The sequence below is a fragment of the Perna viridis genome, chromosome 14, assembly GCF_037379345.1.
Source record: "Perna viridis isolate PV_CMFRI_1.1 ecotype Kerala chromosome 14, ASM3737934v1, whole genome shotgun sequence".
In the NCBI taxonomy this organism is placed as follows: domain Eukaryota; kingdom Metazoa; phylum Mollusca; class Bivalvia; order Mytilida; family Mytilidae; genus Perna; species Perna viridis.
This window is the reverse complement of record NC_142458.1, coordinates 32,868,557-32,876,042: the sequence shown is the minus strand read 5'-3', so window position 1 is coordinate 32,876,042 and position 7,486 is coordinate 32,868,557.

Sequence of the window (7,486 nt, the reverse complement as noted above, 5' to 3'; positions counted from 1 at the left end):
ACGTGCTAAGGTAATTAAAATACAATACCAAAAGAGTAGCGATATAATTTTCAAATAACCTTTACTATATCGAAAAGAAATAATTACAATGTAATAATTTAACTGTTTTTATTCAACAGTCTATAGTTTCGTCCGTCATAGCTTTAACGCACAAATAACAGTGTATAATACAAATTACGGGCCAATTAGGCTTAATTCGAGTGTAATTGAAAAGCTTTGCTCCATGTAGTCAATTCTATTCTACGTAGTTTAGCGTATATAAAATGTACATTGGAAACAGACAATTTTTTTCGCATTCTCTATTCAAATGTGTTATTTTTCAGCGAATCTAATGAGGACTCTATACATTTTTTCTTTGAATTGATATCTATCAAATATATTCACGAATTCTCTCTTTTTCCATACATTAATATTCCCATATAATACTTATGTCCGGGTATAACAAGACGTGGAATATAGATTTGTTGACTGCGCGTCCATAATTTCTTCCAAGTATAGGTTTATTTGTTAATGCGTTGAACGAGTAACACATGAACATCAAAGACGAATGACAAAAATACAATTTATTTTACAGATCAAAATGTACGAATTTAGGGCAGTATGGTATCGATACACGTTCACATTCGTTATTAGGCCCAAAATATTTTCAAGTTTTCCAACGATTTTGCCTGAAAAAGTGTATTAATTCGAAATGTTGTCGTACTGATAAAATGTACTTAACAAAAAAAGGAAAGTCCAAATCAACCGTACTGAAAAAATGACAACATGATGAAAAAATGCATTTCAAGAGTGTTTAAAATTTTATAATAATAATTAAGATTATTATCTAGAACAATGGTTTTCGTCCCGGAAAATTTAGAATCAAATCAAATTACTCATAAATATAACTTTGTCACAAATATCAGGACATGGTCGTTGACAATGGCAAATATAAGGGAGTCGATCAACTCTTACACAAAACAAATTAAAGAGAAAAGAAATAAACAAAAATAAAATAAATACAAATTAACGAAAAGAAACAAAAATAATAAAACAAATTAAAAAAAAAATATTTGTCACTATCTTTTTTATCCCTGACAAAAACCTCCCCCTTCCCCGTTTACATGAATAATGCCCTCGTAAGAGGAGAGGAAATATCGAATGCACTGATTCCGAAAACACCTAGCTTTAGTAAATAAGGAAAAAAATAATATTGGTTGCATGGGACGAACATATTCATATTACAACCAATGAATTGTCTACTAGTCTATCATTAATGATAATTGAATCGAACATACATCAGATCTGCACAATTTTTCAATGTCCACTGACAAGACCTTTCACGAATTTTGCAGTTATAATCCCATAATATTTTAAACAGTCACTGGATATTGATAATACTGTCACTGATGGTACTGAATTTCTCTACGACGAAAATTGCTGGAACAAACTCGCATGCATCATAAAGCTGACAAATTTGATTAAAGTTTATCAACGGGTTTTCATTGGGTTGTGCAAAATGTGAAAAGTTTACATGATGGCTAAGCTCACTTTTAAAAAAAACTTCAGATCGAAATGTACAATAGATCCGTATAACTAGGAGTAAATAAATATTCTTTGAAATTTAGTGGTGAAGGAGGGATACCAGGTGGATACCAGGTGCCAGGTAGGTAGTCAATGTTCCGATATTTATAAATGACGAAATCAATATTTTGCAATGAGAAACCCCAGCATTGATTTTGGTCAAAATCTAAAATAGAAAGTGCACAGTGGCAATATGTAATAGAACTTCTGTAAAAAATTCATTAAAAATTCATTGAAGTTCATTTTAGTAGTTTAGAAGGAGTAACGGATAAGGGATGCCCACCCTTCTGTGTAACAGGCGGATGGAAGAAAGGATGGACACATTGCGTTGAAACCATGTAACCTCTAAAGGCCATAGCAACATATGAAAATAAAGTACTAGTATCATACAATATCTAGTATATCTAGAGTATGCAAATATTTTAACTGTGAGAAAACGAAAAATAACGCCATAACGCGTATTACACAATCAAGAATGTAGTGTATTTCATTCAACATGTAGACCGTCAAAGATATGATTTGTTTAAGGGGGAAACAATAGAAATAGTTTTTTTTTAGGAAAATTAGAATAACCTAAAGAGCTGAAAGTGCATATTCAAAAAATGCCTACTAATGATTAAAGCAATTTATTTTTTAGTATAATATCCAGGAAAGCGATACTTAACATTTTTTTCAGTAGACACTGTAAATCAGCAGACGTTCAATCTTTTCGAAATACCTACACTTTCCAAGTTTGTATATAGTCGCAAGTAAACTGAAAGAGACATCTATTTAATCTTTTAGCGAATAAATATACAGTCTACCGCACACAACATTAGAGTAAATTAATGGTCACTTTTCAGGGTGAAAATTATCAATACTCTATTGTTTCTGATTTATGAGGATTTAATATTATACTAGCCAACAAAAATACAAAAAAAAAAAAAACAAACAAACAAAACAAACAAACAAACAAGCATACAAAAAAAAGGTACAATAATAAATTTTACAATATATATATATATATATTTCAGATTGAAACGTTTTTAAGAAAAAAACATTTCTTAATCTTTTTCTTCAGAAAAATTTCTGAAACGGATACGATAAAAATCCGAAATGTCTCTTCCGCCCGGTCATTAAATTCGCCGTGAATTAATATAAGTCTTAGGTTATTTGATATCAATAGCTGAACTACTGCATTAGCTTAACAAGTTGCCCTCTAAAAAAAGAGGAAAACATTCAGATATGGATGCCACGGTTGCCCCAAAATGAGCGTGAATAGACAGTAGAAATGTTTTAAGGTGGAAAGACGCACTCGGACATATGTCAAAATATCAAATCATGCATATGTGGTAGGAATAACATGAAATCATTGGCGATTCATCTGACAAAGAGACTCACAAAATGATAACATAGACGCTGAAAGATATCGTAACGTTAAAATAGTGCAATTCGTTTTTACGCTTAGACAACCACTCGTAAAATGCAGAAAAAAAAACGACCCTATGAATACCTAATGGCCATAAAAACAAATTTCTGTTCAGCTGCGAAAAACTGCGATCTAGCTATTGAATTCTGGATACTGGTAAATGCTTTGATTCCTCAGTATTGGTCTAGGAACTGACTGAGACATTATTTTTTTTGTCGCGGTGTGAAAAAAGCGACAAACTATTGTTTTTAATAAAACTGTTGTATTGTTTCTTTTCCAGAATAGTATATTTCTATCTCACCTCAATTAGATCACGCATTTAAAAAATAAACTAAGTTTAAGAATGATTAAGACATAACTGGTATAAATAGAACTAAATACAGTTTGTATATATTCTCTTTTGTGGTAAAATTAGCGGCGAAATTAAAGTTTCAACCTAAAACCGCCTAAATCTACCCTGGACAACCCATGCTTTGCAACTTTTAGGGGGCGCACGCCGTCATGCCCCTACCTGAATCCGCCCTTGGGATATTATTCATTCATACATTGTCGCACAAATGGCGGATTGTTATATTTAAATGAACATGATGAAATAATGTAGATGTTTCAAAAAGCAGTGTAGTTTCATGTCACTTACGTTGTCAGTTTATAACATATTATATTGTCATAGTGATAAAATTCGTATGTAAAGAAAAGAAATGCATAGAATGAAAAAAAAAAGGTAGATGATGTGTAAATGATTTAGAGTAAAGACGTTAATGGTAACTTACGTATTGCTGGGTGAAATTTTCTTTTTATTTCTTTGTTTCTCTCTTTTATCTACTTACATATATTTTATGCGCTTGGAAGAAATTTTATATAAATATTTTGATTGGAAGTACCTCCTCCTAAATGTCAAATGTACATCCCTTATGACACGTGATCATTCAAAGATTAAGGTCTCGTTATATACATCTGGAAGCTCCTTATTGTACGTAGCTTCATATTCACCTTTCTAACTTCGATAGACTTCTTACAATTAGGCTTCTGGAATAGAGTTATGCTTGTAGCAGCATAACTCTATTCATTGATTAAATTCACATGGTGACGTGGTATTCATTTATGGACATTAAAATTTCCACATGATAATGCCTGGGGCGTTATTACACGGTAAGGTCCTCTTCAGGATTTTATACATTGCATCTACCCCAAAGAACTTGATAAAGGACACTACTTACAATGATATCTTGACCTAACAATAGAAATAGATGGAAAAGGAGAAAAGGGAGTCATGACGAAACTATTAAAAAAACGCGATGTCTTCTTATTCCGTCAACTTTACCTTCATCTGTTGCAACAAACCTTAAACAACACATGAGTATGGAGTTTTTATACCACAACACATTTATATATCATGCCACTGGCCCAGTAGGATATGCCTACCCTTCTGGAGTACCTGATGTCACTTGTTTTTTTTTTTTTATAGGAGTTTCGTATTGCTAGTGCTTTAACAGTGGCGAATCCTGGGGGTGTAGGGGTTGGAATACCTCCTTTTTATTGACAATTTGTCATTTTCATGCGTAAATTCGACTTAAAAATGGCAAATAATGTCCCCATTTTTCTGAAGAACCCCAGCAGATACCCTTCCTTTTCAAAGTATCTTGATCCACTTGTTTATTTATTTATTTATTTTTTTTTGGCGTGACGTCTTGTTTTCCTTTTATTCAGTTTTTCTGTGCTATATATTTTGTTAGGTTCGCTACATTGATATGTAGATTGTTTTAGTTCCTGTGTTCACGTTTAGACCATATCTTCAGGGACCTTTGGTACACCAGCAATCGTATCCACCCAGTGGTTACTAGATACATATTAAACTTTTGATAGCGCAACGAGGAAGTAAAATCTTCATCTAGAATAAGACGTACGTAGTATACTGTATTGAATATAATAGCCGAAGAAAATCTTTCCAGTATATGGCCGTTGTAATGTTTGCAAAAAACGGAGAACTAATGTAGTGACTGCACAGACTTATAGACCTCAACTCCGACATCCGTGTCTTCGTAGACAAAACAGGTGCAAATAGAGGGATGTCAATTCCAGTTTATGAGAATAATTGCCTGTTAACATGATACAAAAATAAACTAGACATTTTGCCATATCATGTTTAAACTGATCAGTATTAAGAAAATGTATTGTTCAGAAAACTCCGCGTGCATGTAAGACCAACAACAATTTTTAAAACTGGTTAATAAATGTATTAAGAAATGTGCTTTTCTTCAAAATATGCCAGTTATATGCCCTCGGCATTGCGTCAGATCATTGCAGTCTTCATTGTGCCATTATTAGACCTTGGATTATAACTGGTCCATTTCGGAAAGACACATTTATTAAAACTATAGTAATAAGCATTGTGTATGTGCATTTCTGTTAACCTTGGAGAATGGGTATTTGCGATAACTACCACATTTCAACTAAATCACGTTGGAAGTTTCGCTTAATGAATTTCTGTTGGAAACGGTTACATTTTTTTCAAAGTATTTTTCTTGAAATGCTGCACAATTCAGGAAATGTATGAGCACTTGCCTATCTTCATTTGGTCTTTTAGTGGGAGTGAGAAATCTTTCAAAATAGAAAGTTTAGTCTCCCGCGCAGGCCATACTCTTTGTGGGAGACAGAACTCAAATGTGCGAGTCTGCCTCGAAAGGAGGGAGGGTTAACATCTAGGTACGTATCTGTTCAAAGTAAATCGATCAAGGCAAAATAAGTTATAGAAGGGAAATAAGTTTTTTTGTAAATAATTTTGTGGTCACTTAAAATGATTATACAATCATCAATATTTTTCGAATACTACAAACTTTAGAACAGAAAATCAGATAGCATTAACAGTTTCTATAAGTGGAGTAATGCAATGCTAGTGTGCTGACTGAAAAATTTATATGTCAATAGTAACTAAATACTTGTAAAAGTGCATGAAAATCAACAATCAGGACAATAATAACAATTACAGTTAATATAATGCTACTGTTTGGTGAAGACAGATACACATCCCTGAGGTCATGTTTCCAGGATTTATCGACTGGGTTGGTGAAGACATATACATATCCCTGAGATAAAGCTTTCAGGATTTATCGACTGGGTTGAAGACATATACATATCCCTGAGGTAATGTTTCCAGGATTTATCGACTGGGTTGGTGAAGACATATACATATCCCTGAGATAAAGCTTTCAGGATTTATCGACTGGGTTGGTGAAGACATATACATATCCCTGAGGTAATCTTTCCAGGATTTATCGACTGCGTTGGTGAAGACATATACATATCCCTGAGGTAATCTTTCCAGGATTTATCGACTGGGTTGGTGAAGACATATACATATCTCTAAGGTAAAGTTTTCAGGATTTATCGACTGGGTTGGTGATGACATATACATATCCCTGAGGTAATGTTTCCAGGATTTATCGACTGGGTTGGCGAAGACATATACATATCTCTAAGGTAAAGTTTTCAGGTTCAATGGTTAAGTTTGTTCTAACATTAATCTCTTCCCCATATTTTTACCCATGCTACAATAGCAATGTTGGAAGAAACTGTTACAAATATTCAAACTTTTGATGATTTCCAATCTTTTTTACTTCTTTGATTCTACATAAAATGTCAACAACTACAAACAATGATGTATGAACAATTACAGTTACTGAGAAATCAACATACACATGTTATACTGTAGAAATGTAATTATTCCGAGACCACGATGAATAAATGCTATGTTATTCTGCTAAAATTTAAACATTTCACCTTAGCTTTATTACTAATATGTACAAGATAAATATAACTTATCCTCTTCATGAAATAGGATACATAATCTTATGCAAATTATGTACACTGCATGGCAAGACAAGAAACAAGTAGACACATAATCTAAATCTAAATCTAAATCTAAATTTTGTTGTTGCCTCTTTTTGTGAATCCATATTACACAGACTTAAAAACTTAAAGCTGCATTAGCTGCCAAATTTGTTCAGTTCTGATTCTACTGAATTTTGCTGTTTCAATGAAATAAGTTTGTAGTAATGCAATTGAAGCAATAAATGTCGATAATACCTACAGAATATTGTGAAAACAACGCTTTTTTTAATCATAGAAGATCGATATGTCTGATCTAATTATTTTTCGCCATTACTTCCGAAGACTGCCGACAGGACATTCACCAGGGTTAAAAATACTTTAACCTTGGAAAAAAAATAACAGTAACAGATACACAGGTAAGCATGTGCTTTGTTTTCATTTCATTTCATCTATTTCTTGATTAGTTTTCAAATAAATAATGACAATATTTGAGTCACATTATATCACAATACATAAATTTCAAAAGGATCCTTGCGATATATTCTAACTTTTTTTACGGCTTGAGTCCGACGGTCTTCCTTGCCGTTGGATAACCACTTTCGCTTTTCAATCAGATTTGTTATTAAAGAAGCAACTCTAACAGCACATGCACGGATTAAGGTCACCATAAATCACATGCATATGAAC